Source organism: Protopterus annectens, chromosome 5.part1, assembly GCF_019279795.1.
Source record: "Protopterus annectens isolate FY-2018-M chromosome 5.part1, PAN1.0, whole genome shotgun sequence".
In the NCBI taxonomy this organism is placed as follows: domain Eukaryota; kingdom Metazoa; phylum Chordata; order Ceratodontiformes; family Protopteridae; genus Protopterus; species Protopterus annectens.
Window position 1 is genome coordinate 355,669,267 of NC_056736.1, and position 14,624 is coordinate 355,683,890.

Here is a 14,624-nt window from a genome sequence, read left to right on the forward strand (position 1 = left end):
TGAATAAGATCTTCTCTTAAATATTTATATGAAACAGTGTACAAGTTCAGATGTTTTAGCCTTTCATAATAACTTAAATTTTCACAACCATGATATATTTCTGATATACTCTTTCCAGTTTACTTATGTTTGTTTTTTATAAGGTTTCCATATTGTTATTCCATACTCAAGTTTGTGTCTAATGTAATTAACAAACATTGACTTCATCATTTTTGATTTCCTAGACTTTATAAATCCTTTTAGGCAACATATAGTTCTATAACTATCTTTAACCAATTGGTTGATATGATTAGAAAAACTCAGAGTTGGATCTACCCTTATGCCCATTTCCTTAAATGAATCTACAGTTTCAATCACTGTGTGCTCTATTAAATATTCACCTTTCAATTCATATCTCCTTAATATCAGATGCTTAGTTTTTTATGTATTTATCAGCATGCTATTTTTCCTGTGCCCAAATGGTCAATTTAGTCAAGTTCTTTTGTAGACATGCCCTATTTGTAATACATGTAATCAGTTTACCCAATTTCAAGTCATCTGGATAAAGACTGTATAACACTTCAGATAAAAAATATAGGTCTGAAAGATATACTCTAAACAAGTATGGGCCTTGGACAGAGGGCCCATACCTCTCAACTGTACAGATTTTTGCCTCATATTTTTGGTCTGTTTTTCATAAAATTGTGTTTTTCTGGCAAATTAGTGGCAAATCATTAAAGACTGGGATTAGAAAATAATGACAGACATTTTATTTTTGGACTTCATACCCTTCTGAAAATTCATGCTAATTCAAAACCTGTTATTCTATCATCTTTCTAAGTTTGTAACAGCAATATTTAAAAAATGTCACTATTTTGGTCCTTTGTCCTTTGTCCCACTTTTATTTATGGCTTTGTCCAGATTTTTTGCTCTCTAAGAGGTTGACAGGTGTGAAGAAATTAGACACTGTTAACCTGTGTATTATATGCCAGCATAACTAGCTATGATATCATAAATAAATTCTTACATGTTGATTTATAATCTGTTTGTACAGAATGTTTTAAAGACTTGAACAGTGTTCTTTTGTATTTCTAACTGTGCATGTCTGTGAAGAGAAGTTCTAAAGGCAAACTGTCTCAGACTCCGCTGATCAGTAGATGATGTCACCGGAGCTTTGACGCTTGCTATGTATTACTGTCAAAAGCTGAAAGATGGGAAAGAACTTTTTGAAAACAGCTGTTGGTTGATTTTCAAAATATGAAAGGAAAATCAGAACTGGAACAGTTGACAGGCTAGTCTACCAAAGAGCCTGCTGAAAACAATTAGTAGTTAGTTACAGTAGTTAGTTATAGCAGTAACAGTTACAGAGGTACTGTGCACTAGATACCCAAAAAGAACTCACCAAGAACTGTAAGCCTGCTTTGCTCTGTTGTAGCAATTTAGTTTCGATCAGGGACAGTGTTCTTTAGTGAGATAGGAGAGGATGACTAATCAGTTAGGTCAGTTAGAGTTTTTCTGAATGTTGGATTTCTATCCTACAGTATTGATTGAATTTTCCTGGTGACTGAGCTCTGTTTGTTTATTGGAAATTACTGTTTTATATTTTTAATCATTTTGCTCAATATTGAATATTTTTATTAACTTACATTGTGGCTGGTCAAACAGTGTTTTTCTTTAGTGATTTGAGAGTGTTTATACTTTCTTTGATAATTTCTCAGGGCCACACCGAAAGCCTGGCTGCTTAGGTCATTTGCTACTATTTGTTTTAATACCTAATGTTTCATAATTGGACACCCTTTTAGAAGGGCATGAAGACATTTTGATTGGTGACAGCATTACCATATTATTTTGGGGAAGGGACATAGCTGGAAATCTGTGTCAGGATTTCCCAGAAGTGTTTGGATGTGTGAGATTTAAATTTATTTAAGTGAGAGTATATCAGAGGTCTTAAACTGGGACACATTTCTCTGAAGTGTGTAATAAAAAGTTATATTTGGGGTGAACAGAAGTATACACTCCAGTCCCATGCTATAGATTTTGTTTAGATACTGTTTTGTATAAGATTTTGTAAATATATCTGTAATCTGTTGTGTCTGAGAATAAATTGTATAATCTTCACATACCCCTGGATTTAGCAAGCCCTGCACAGCATACATGCTATAGAGTGTGTTCCTATTGTGCTCTTAAGGGAAAATTGTGAAATATTTCTCTTGTTTAAGTGACAATCTCACAGTGGAGTCAATAGTGAGGATTGAAGCTCCTTAGTTACTAACCCAGGATAGTAAAGGACAGCACATTATTTGATAGCAGTTCAGTGGGATATTATCTGGACATCACAAAATGTATGGACAGAGTACTGTGGGATACGCTGGCTGTACTCAAGAATTTCACCTGTCCAATTGCTCTATGATACTTGCTATGTCCTATTGTAAGCCATGCAATTATCCATCTTATCAAGTGTACATCAATACCTAATTGTTCTAATTTATTAATCATTATTTTGTGTAAGATCCTGTCAAATGCTGAAGTTAAATTTATATAAATTACATCACATCACAATTTTTAATTCATAGCTGTTATTGTATCGTTATAGAAACATGTTACATATGGTAATAGATCTATTTCAACATGTGCATGCTGATATATGGTTTCAAGTTCCAACCTTTCCAGTTCTGACAATAACCTATCCAATATTACGTTCTCATTTTTTCACAACATGAAAGTAGACTTAAGGGTCAGTATGACTCTGCATTTGTTCTGCTCCCTTTTCCCCTAAAGACAGGTTTAACAAGTGCATGTTTCCAGTCTTGAGGAATCTCCCCGTATTTATACTATCTAGTAAATAATAAATATAATTGTGCTGTAAGTTCTTGCTGAAGTGTTCTCAGGTCATTATTAATAATTCAATCTCCTCTCTGTGCTTTGCTTGGATTCAGTTTGCATAGTTTTTTTTTTTCAATATAATCTAATTTGATTTCAGTATCTGAGGTTACCTGGATGTCACTAAGACAATTTATCACTCCCTTTGTGGAGCTAAACTGTTTTGTATAAGATTTTGCAAATATATCTGTAATCTGTTGTGTCTGAGAATAAATTGTATAATCTACACATACCTCTGGATTTAGCAAGCCCTGCACGGCACGCATGATTAGTGTAAGAGGTAATGTTGGCAATATGGTGGCCGAGCGATCCACGTACGTGTTCGTTTGATGTGCACGAACGCTCTTGCACTAGTCCTGCACGTTCCCAGCCTCTGTATGCAAATTACCCCATTTTCAGGTAAAAACCATTCAAATGAGTTAAATCTGCTATCCAGGAAGCTGGAATCAGGCCGTGCAGGACTAGAGTAATCTGCAAAAATGTACTCGGTTGGTAACCAAGTACATTTCTGCAAATTACAAAACGGAGACATGACAGCCCCAAATAAAGGATGCATATCATTGAGGAAGCATGCCAGTGGCCAAGTATAAGGCCATTGGCATTGCAAACAATACAAAAAAATTTAAAAAAATTTACTTTTATTTTTTTTCGCCGATATCGTCTGTATAAGCATAGGGCAGCAGCTCGCAAACGAGATTGTGGGGAAAATAAGACAATAAACCTAAAATAAGCATTTTAACTAAAATCAGTATTCTGCCATGAAAGTCAATGGCAGGCAGAAGACAACCTGGTCAGTGAGTTGTGGTTGCTAAGGGGGGAGGCTCAGTGTGACACATGTAACTATGCATTAGCAGGCAATCCTATGCAAATGAGGAGAAGGATATTGAATCCCAGTTTTCCCCAGCATGTGAGGCAGGTCCCACTGTTTAAGAGTATGAATATCTGGGTGCAAGACTAGGAGGTAGGTGACATCATGGGTGGGTGTGTCAGGCATACTGTAAGTAGACTGGAGCCCTGTGGCTTGGGTTTCCTTCTAGCTTAGCACAGCTAAGCTAGGGGGTGTTTCTAAACCTACCTAGCACTCTTTACAAAGTGTAAGTGGGTGTGCGCACCACACACCAGATTTTACAGGAAGAAAAAAGAAGTTAAACCAGGAAATAGCCGCAGTGTGCACCTATAAGCACTCTGTTTCCACGGCGCGCCCACAGGCTTAAACAGGGAGGCAATGGGAAGGGAAAACAGCAGTAGGAAGGTATTCAAGGAGAACTAGCATAGCTGGCAGGTGAAATGTGTCAGAATCAGTCAATTACACAGGCAGCAGCCCAGTCCAGCACCACTATAAACTAAGCAAACACCTTCCCCTCTGTTTTTTCCCACACTCTATACCACCGGTGTATACAAGCAGGGAAATTTTAACAAACAAACCTACAAAATGAGAAGGGCTGCAGCAGGCAACATAGAACAACATGTGCAAGAGGCTGAGGGTGGTGAGGATGTAAATGCTGCCAAACAACCCACAGTGAGGAGACGGATAAGAGTGTACAGACACAGGGTAACCTACTAGGGGCTACATGAGCTGGAGATAGTGGAGGGTGGACAGAGACCTCCTACAGCAAATTGTTGAGCTGTGCCAGCCGCACCTGACACACCAAACTGACCGCGGGGAACCATCCCAGTGGATACCAAGGTATGTGTAGGCCTAGGTATACTAGCCACAGGTACCTCCCAAAGCACAACTGGGGATATCATAGGGATCGCACAGGCATCAGCATCCAGAGTATTCCACCAGCTCCTGGGTGCTATGTCAACACATGCAAGTGAGCATGTATAATTCCTCAACACCCGTGAGGTGTTGAACAGCAATATGCGTCTCTTCCACCAAATAGCAGAATACCCTGGGGTAGTAGGTGCTATAGAATGCACGCACATATGCATCAAAGCACCACCCGGTAAGCAGGGTAGGGCCTACATCAACCACAGGGGCATCCCCTCCGTCAACTGCCAGGTCATTTGTGATGCCCAGGTCATTATAATGAATGTGTGTGCTGGCTGCCCTGGAAGCTATGATGATTCCCACATCTGGCATCTGATGCAGCTGTACCAGAGAATTGCCAATGAGAGCATCCCCTACGGTCACATAATGGGGGATGCTGGGTACACACTGGAGCCGTGGCTGATGACACCCATCAGAAATGCATACACACCTGAACAACAACACCATAATGAGGCACATGCACAAACAAGAATCATAATAGAGCATGTGTTTGGGATGCTCAAGTCATGGTTCTGGTGCCTGGATACATCCGGTGGACCCTTGCAGTACTCTCCAGCTACATGTACCCAAATTTTCATGGTATGAGCCATGCTACACAATATGATCCTGCGGAAGCAGCTGCAGCAGGAACAGCATGGAGCAGGGCCACAGAGACCCCCACCATTGCCAAGGCCAGCACAGGCACAGAGTGAATCGGAGGAGGAACAACCTGAGCCTGCACCTGTAGGCAGAAGGAGACATGCACAGTATGCCCTGGCTTTGGCAGTGAGGCAACGTATAGCACATACACTGACACAGTAGGAACCCAGGGAATGGAAACTCTCTCTGACTCACACATACAGTAAAAGGGATGCCAAAAACAAGACTACCTGTGCTCTACCGTGTATAGGGAGTGTACTATATGCATCTGACATAGTCAGCCCTCCAGCACCATCCTCAGTACTGGCACAGCCGCAAGGTAAGTCATCCTTTCTATCAATTACTGAATGTAGTTGTATGATCTGCTAGTTGTATCAATGGTATCGATGTGAACATGCAAGGAAGGGAATTGGGTGGCTGAATGGGATGGCAGCAGATAGTGGACAGTTATATGGGCAGCATGAAACCATAACAAATACCTGTGTCAAAAAAAGAGGCAGTAACAGACAAGGTGAAAAACCCACTGCAGGACATGTGCTAGCCCAAATGTGTGTCCATAGGGCACACACATGCATGCCATGGAGGTTCACATACCCAACAACAGTACCACCCAGCCAGCAGGACAGGTGTAGATGAACACAAGGAAAGACTGTGCTAAGGTCCTCAAGGTATGGCAATGGTTATCAACCCCCCTCCAGACCTACACAGAGTATAACAGGTTGGGACGTGGGATGTCATTCCTGAAGGGTAGGAAGTCTGAAATGACAATGTAGAGCAATAAAACCTATAAACTGTACTAAACTGATATGCCTGTAGTCTGCAGGATAGGTCAGAATACAGATTTAAAAAGAAGCCAACAGACTACCAGAAATACCAGTGCGGTCAAAGCAAATGCCCACAGTTGGCAGGTGTGCCCCCCAACCCTATGTAGAAATGTATTAGCATCCATGTGTTGGAGTAATAACAGTGAGCACAGAGTACCTGAGCATGCCAAAGTAGAAGGATGGATTGTTTCATGTGTACAATATGCAGAGCTCTGAGTGTGAGGTTGATGTGTGGAGGTCAACAGGGGTCCTGAAATATCAGGTGGGTATAGCAGAAATGTCCACAATTGTCAGGTGTGCCCCCCAATCCTATGTAGTATAGCAGTAGCATCTATGTGTGGGTATCACAGCAGCAGAGCACAGAGTACCTGAGCCGCCCCAATTATAATGATGGAATGTTGCTTGTGTACAATATGCAGAGATTTGAGTGTGAGGTTGTTGTGTGGAAGGCAACAGAGTACCTGACATATCAGGTGGTTGTAGGAAAAGTCCGCAGTTGTGATGTGTGCCCCCACCAAGCCTATGAAGAAATGTATTACCAGCCATGTGTAGGAGTAATAACAATGAGCACCAACTACCTGAGCTGGTCAAATCAGCAAGATGGATAGTTGCATGTCTACAATAGGCAGAGCTCTGTCTGTTAGGTAGTTCTGAGTGGTATGCTGTGTGTGTTCAGCAAATAGCCATGGATGGTGTGTCCTGGTGTCCAATGGTCAGTACTGCTGATGGCCAGGCCAAGACCACACAACTGCAGTGCCAAACTGGTATCCCAGCAAGACATGTTGCAGCAGTAGTCCATATGATTTGTACCAATGTCATAACTGTCACCATCTGGAAGATGGACATGGTATGAGTGTTGGACCAGATGTCCACACAGTACACAGGTGGAATTACCATAGAGAAAGACTGTTTAATATTTCACAGTGAAATGGAGACACCCTCTGTTTGTACATACAGGTTCACAGTACATCAGTTGGTTGTGTAGTATGGGAAACTAAGATGTACTGTGGCAAACACTGGCAGACCACAAAAGGCAGAGATACGATGTATGTAAAAGCTGCTGGTTTCCACCCACTAGTCACCAGCAGGGAAAAGGGCCACGTATACCTGTGAGGCAGTTGCAAGTAGCTTCCCTAGCAGGCATGCAGCTAGTCTGGCCCAACATCAGCCTCACATTTGGCCCAACATCAGGTAACACACAGGCCACCTCTCTGCTGCTGTGAATGAGTACAATATGATCCCCACATTACTATGTAAATACTCACAGAATGCAGCATGCTTAAGAGGTCTCCCATGCAGGTGTGCCCATAGCTGTAAGAAGCACCCTGCCAGAATCCAAACCAATGGGTTGATAAGGACAGAAACAATTGCCATCACCACCTTGCACACCTATCCTGTCACCTCAGGGGAATACATTGCCTTGCAGCCTGGTTCTGAACAACTGACAGAATGCACTGGCCTGCTACAGATAGCCTTCACCAGTACCCAATGCCCCACTGTCCTCTGTCACAGGTCTGTTTCACACCTGTACCACCACTGTATGTTACCCCATGGACTCCCACATAATGACAAAGCACAGTCCACAGAACACAAATGCAAGGACATTTTGGCAAATCCTAGTAGTATGTCCATCATGTTCCAATGCATGAACTGTGGACCAACCTGTATATACTGCTGGGATGGAGTGGCAACTATAGGCATCCCTATCAGATATCATGTGCATAATGGTAGGAAGAGGACAGATTAACAGAGGGGGATAGCATCACCACCATGGAGTATGTGAAGGGTGAAACCCTGATCTGTGCACGTATTTATCATGGCTGCAAACACTGGGATGGGTGGCCACAAACCTGCTTGCAAACCAAATTGTGAAGGGTTAATGAACTGAATAATGAGCCCTGCCTCTGGATAACCTCAATGAGTCTGAATACCTGTAAGGTATGGCCACAGCACGATACAGCCATCCTGTCATGGTGATAATTGTACAGGCATGGGAGCCACAACAGCACCAAGGTGCTGGACCATATACACAAACCCATCAGCAAGTGTCTGCAGTTTCCATGCCAGAATGACATGAGTGTGCAAGAATATGTAGGTTGCACACCACAATACTGGACAAAGCTGCATTCAACTTGTAATCCCCAGGAACCTACTGCCAGCAAAGAGGTATATCTGCCAGTAGTTGATGACATAAAACATCAGAGGGTAAAACACCACATATCACTGAGTATCCCTGCCAACACCAAAACCATGTAGCAGAAGCACCACAGACACAATTAGCAACAATCTAACTACCCTTTGCCCAATGTTGACCCACATTATCAGCCAATCTACAGATATCCTGCAGAAGCAGGTTACTAGCTGTAGGTGTAGAGCACAAATACTTGCACTGGAGTACAACCGACCTGGAATGGAGTCACACATGCAATACAGACACTCATACTGGGCATGTTTACACACTTAGAGAAGGAAAAGCCCTGTCAGAAAACAAATTACAGAAGGGTCATACTGGGCATGCTTACACACTTGGAGAAATGAAGCCCATGTCTGGAAACAACTGTGGACTATACACAGCAGTCAGTCACAGATGTCTGTGCAAACACTCCACGTTACACACCAGTCATGCTCTGCACACACACTGGATGACAATATGCACACATATCCAAGGACAGCACACTATAACAGCTCAGACATACACATAATAGATGTGGGAAGAGAGTGACAGACAGTGACAGACAGCTCCCCTCTCATGAGGCCTGTCCCACACAGCACACCCCCATTTTGCAAAAGCATATGATGTACAAATGTCCATCACTGTACACAATTGCCCCTGGTAGCCTTCCAATCAGTGCACCTTTCGTTGCCTTTCTTTGACAAGCCTGCTGATGTAATTCCCTGTAAAATACACCTTTGATGAAGGAGTATCCCAGTAATCTCTGTGGCGTGTTCTGTAACTGTGTAATGCTCTCATGTGCTGTAGTAGTTAGGTAGGTGTTCTAATCCCATTCATGGCAACTGTGAGTTTGTGTAGGGGCCAGTGCTTTTGAGGACAGTCAGTACACCTTTCATTGCCTGTCTTTGACAAGCCTTCTGATGTCATTCCCTGTGAAATACACCTTTGGTGAAGGAGTACTCCAGTAATCTCCATGGTGCACTCTGTAAATGCGTAATACTCTAATGCGCTGTCATAGTTAGGTAGGTGTTCTAATCCCATTCATGGCAACTGTGACTCTGTGTTTGTGCATATGTGTAGGGCCCAATGCTTTTGAGGACAGTCAGTACACCTTTTATTGCTTTGACTCTGTGTTTGTGTGTATGTGTAGGGCCCAATGCTTTTGAGGACAGTCAGTACACCTTTCATTGCCTGTCTTTGACAAGCCTGCAGATGTCATTTCCTGTGAAAGTGAAGGAGTATCCCAGTAATCTCCATGGCATGTTCTGTAACTGCATAATGTTCTAATGTGCTGTAGTAGTTAGGTAGGTATTCTAATCCCATTCATGCAAACTGTGAGTTTGTGCATATGTGTAGGGCCCAATGTTTTTGAGAACAGTCAGTACACCTGCCATTGCCTTTGTTTGACAAGCCTGCTGATGTCATTCCCTATGAAATACACCTTTGGTGAAGGATTATCCCAGTAATCTCAGTGGTGAATTCTGTAACTGCATAATGCTCTAATGTGCTGTAGTAGGTAGGTGTTCTAATCTCATTCATGGCAACTGTGAGTATGTGTGTGTTTGTGCATATGGGTAGAGCCCAGTGCTTTTGGAGACAATCAGTACACCTTTCATTGCCTTTCTTTGATAACCCTGCTGATGTCATTCCCTGTGAAATACACCTTTGGTAAAGGGGTATTCCAATAATCTCTGTGGCGTGTTCTGCAACTATGTAATGCTGTAGTGTGCAGTAGTAATTAGGTAGGTGTTCTAATCCCAGACAAGGCAACTGCAACTCTGTGTATGGAGTAATGCTTTTGATGCCAGTTACACTCACTACACCTCCTAGTACCCTACTTTGCAAAGCCTACTTTGGTTAGACAGCTGATTTCATCCAGTGTGAAATATACCTTTGGTGATGGAGAATCCCAGTAATCTCCATGGTGCATGCTGTAACTGTGTAATGCCGTAGTAGTTAGGTAGGTGTTCTAATCCCAGACATGGCAACTGCAACTCTGTGCGTGTATGTTTGTCTGTGTATGGAGCAATGTTTTTGATGCCAGCCACACTCACTACACCTTCCAGTGCCCTACTTTGCAAAGCCTACTTTGGCAAGACAACTGATGTCACCCAGTGTGAAATACACCTTTGGTGATGGAGAATCCCAGTAATCTCTGTGGTGCATGCTGTAACTGTGTAATGCTGTAGTAGTTAGGTAGGTATTCTAATCCCAGGCATGGCAACTGTGAGACATGGTGAGTGTGTGCACATTTGTCATATGTATCCTGTGTGAAGCAACGTGGAGTGGGTTTTGCACTTTTCCTTAATGTTGGGCCTATTAAATGTCATAATGTCCACCTTACAAGCATAACAGATGTCAAACATCACAGTGGCTGAGGTACACAATCTATACCCCCACATGTGACATCATGGCATGGGGAACAATATAGGCAATACCTCTATTACCCAGAGAACACTCTCCACCCATGTCTCGGACACAAACACACTTGGCCAGGCAACAACCACTAAGTTGGTAGTTCCCTGCATATTGCCCACAGATGGTAACCATGGTGTGATTGCAGTGGACTACAGAGGACATGGCACCCTGTCCCATCCCTACAATAGGCAATGCATTGCATACAGTGCTCCATCGCTATGTTCCCCAATGGACACCTGCTACAACTGGCAAGCCAGCAAATGTTACTCACAAAGGCCATGCCATGCAGTATACACATGTCCTGTATGGACAGATGCCACTGACACCAGTGAATACTGTGGGGGTAACAGGGGTAAGCTGCCTTAAGGTATCTGGGTGTACATTACCATTCAATTCACCTTGGGTAAATGCAGGCCTACTGTTTCCTGCCATACATACTGTTTTATTTGTCAGTGTGATTGTGATGGTTTCAGTCATGCCTTTTATATCACAGAAACATCCCAATGTGTCTACTTCAGTATGTACCCCCTAGGGATTGTGTACAGACTGTAGATGGAGGCTGCCGGACTGTACATCTGCATTACTTACAGTTGATTTCTTGTTATCCTGTGGCCCAGTCTGTGTCTACTGTTGTACTACTTGAAGGCCTTGGCCTGGACAGAAACATATGTACTCCTTTCCAGAATACTGTATACTTTTATCTGTTAGACAGTTGTATTACTCTGTCTAAATGTATTTCAGAGTCTACACAGCTATATGACATGGCATACACTACTGTAGTAGTACACAAATAAAGCTTCTCCATGTATGCAAACCTGTGTGGTGTTATATCCCATGACCTGTCTGTTGGTATATGTTTCAGGCAACAGGCATCACTTGTATGTTTGGCTCCTGTAGTGTCCATGTGGTATGCTGGTGACTGTAGCCATAGTGGCTGTACCGTATTTTGTGCACCCTCTACATATGTATCTCCCTATACATATGTCCGTGTGTGAGAGTGTAGTTATATATATATATATATATATATATATATATATATATATATATATATATATATATGTATCTGCATATTTGTGTCTGTGTATATGAATCCTAGGAATGTTGAGTGCGTCCACATTGTACATCTTCTATGGTAGCCAAACTGTACTGCATGATATGTTACCAATACCAGCCTGACATCATACAGGTGGGATGGGGTACTATTAACATTTTGTGCCTATGTTGTGTCAGGTCCTGGGTTTGGGATTTGTGTTCCTTTGTCAGTGTAGGGAGCAATGCTTTTGAGGCCATTCACAGGCACTACAGCCTCCATTGCCCTACTTTGGCAAGTCTGCTGACATCATCAACTGTGAACTACACCTTTGGGGAAAAGCATCCCAGTGATCTCTGTGGCACATGCTATAACTGCATAATGCTGTAGTGTGATAAACTAATTAGGTAGGAGTTCTAATCCCAGCCATGACAACTGTGTGTGTGTGTGCTTGTAATTTGTAACCTGTGTGGAAGTGGCTGTAACTGTGTAACACCTGGACCCATTGAGGAGCCAGTTTTGTAATTTTCCTATATGGTGGCCATATTATATGTCACAATGTCCACCTTACAAGGATGACAGATGACAATCAGCTGAGATACTGGGGTGCCAATCCACAACACTACATGTGATACAAGGCCTGGTGAACAAAGTAAGCAGCCCTAATATTACACAGAGTACACTATGAACCTGTGTCTCATACACAAATACACTTGCCTAGACAACTACCACTATGCTGGTAGTACCCTGAATACTGTTCACAGATAGCAAGCATGGTGTGATTGCAGTGGGCTACAGAGGGCATGGCACCCTGTCCATCAGTACAATACGCAGATAACTTAAGACAGTCCATCTTCACTATGCTCCCCAATGGATGCCTACAACATCTGTGGTGCCCTCAAATGTGATCCACAAAGAACTGTCCATGAGCATGCCCTGCCACAAGAGGTCAGGAGTGATACATGTGATGATAACAATCTGTGTACATAACATGGGCCTGGCAATCCAGGTACACTTCCACATGTCATTGTACATGAATGTGGGATGTGTGCACATCCCAGACACCATCCATGTAATGGACTATGGACCACATACATGGCATGCATTGCACAGCACTGGCCACACACAATAGTAATCCAGGTGACAGGATGGTGAATACAATACCCACCTGTGTGGGTCATTCCAGACACTACAGACCTGAACCACACTCCAGACCATTGTCATGTGGCCTGATGCCAAGGTATACCCCTCACCTAGCCTTGTCCAGCCTTCTGGCACAGCCAGCCGCTACATACCCTTGAAGCAATGCACACATGCACGTCAGTACTGGCACCTTCTGTCCCTGTGTGTGGTGTATGATGCGTCCAACCACATTCACACTTGGTACAACTCCCACTGGCATACTGAAGCATTCCAACTGATGTCAGACACCTTCACATGCCCTTTGCCCATAGAATAGCACAATAGTAAGTGCGGCAATGTGCATGAGTCCCTTAGAGACTGTGGCTGTGTTGCCGCTGATACCGGTCAATGTGGACAGGCACTTGTGCTACGCCTACTGCATCTGTATGATATCACTGTTGCAGATGTCACTCACCAGTACATATATCTTTGGACAGCTCACCAACATGTAAGCCATGTGGTGCATGGAATAACTGCATGCCCATGTGATAGTAATGCATTGTCAGTAAGGGGTTTGAATCCCTGTACTGGTATGTGTGTCACACAAACATGCTTCAGTTTTACTCTCCCACACCTTTCCTGATGTACTTTGTCTCTGTCTGTCCCTTCCACACCCTCCCTAGTGGATGTGGATATGTACACCTGCTCTGCTTAGGCAGCAGCTTGTGTTTTGTAAGTGTTGGTCATGATCAGCTGATGGCCTCTGCACCAATTGCAGTCCTCCTGTAACTGATTGAATGTGAAACAGCTGTGGTAACATTCCCATAGCCAATTGCATGGAAATAGACTACAATATCTAGGAACATCATGTTGGTGTTGGGCCGTGACATTCACTGTGATTGGAACCTAGATCTGGTGTTTGACAAAGAATGTCACAGATGATTTTGGGATTTACCTCCAACAACATACACTGTGGAAAAAGGCCAACAGACAGGATGGGCTGTGCCAGACATGACTGCAGAATGTAAATGTTGCTATTCTTAATTTAGAGTAATGTCGGTTTAACAGGGTGTGTGTGGTTATGGCTAGTCTGCCTGTTTTAAAATATGTCATGACAGTGCAATGTTTGTGAGGAAAACACCATCTGTAGGGCCATCTGCTGAATGGTTAGTGTGTTGAACCTTTTGTTCCTTGTGTTACTCACAGAACACCTATCTGAGAATGGCAGAAGCATAGTGTGAGGATTGCAGTCAGTACATGGTGACAGCCATGAGAGTTACTGACTTCATATCCCTGATTGAACATACTTCACAAAACACAGTGGTACGACAGTAGATTTCTGAGGTTACCACAGCACAGCACTATGCCAATATTGTGCCAGTGTTCATAGCACTACTCACACGTCTGTCACCATTTGTACATATGTCATGCAGTATATGTGCATGTGTTCTCCTTGCTCTGCAACTGTTCTAAATCTGGTGTCTTGTGGTAATGGGAATATCTATGCATGCTGTTATAAGTAATTCGGACTGCTGCTGACTATTACTGGTCCTTATCTGTTGTAAAACCGCAACATCATAGCTCATATGGGAATGCCAGTGACAGTCAACCCAACTGTCCCACCTCAGCTGGCCATGGCACCAGGCACCAGCAAGTCTGGGTCCCATCCTGGGACCTCCTCCTCTATTGTGCCTGCATGAACTTTGGGTGGAACCACTGCAGGTGATGGTGCTTGCCCCCCGGGGAGTGGGGGAGGAAAGGAACCTGTCACCTAGCATCAGGTCC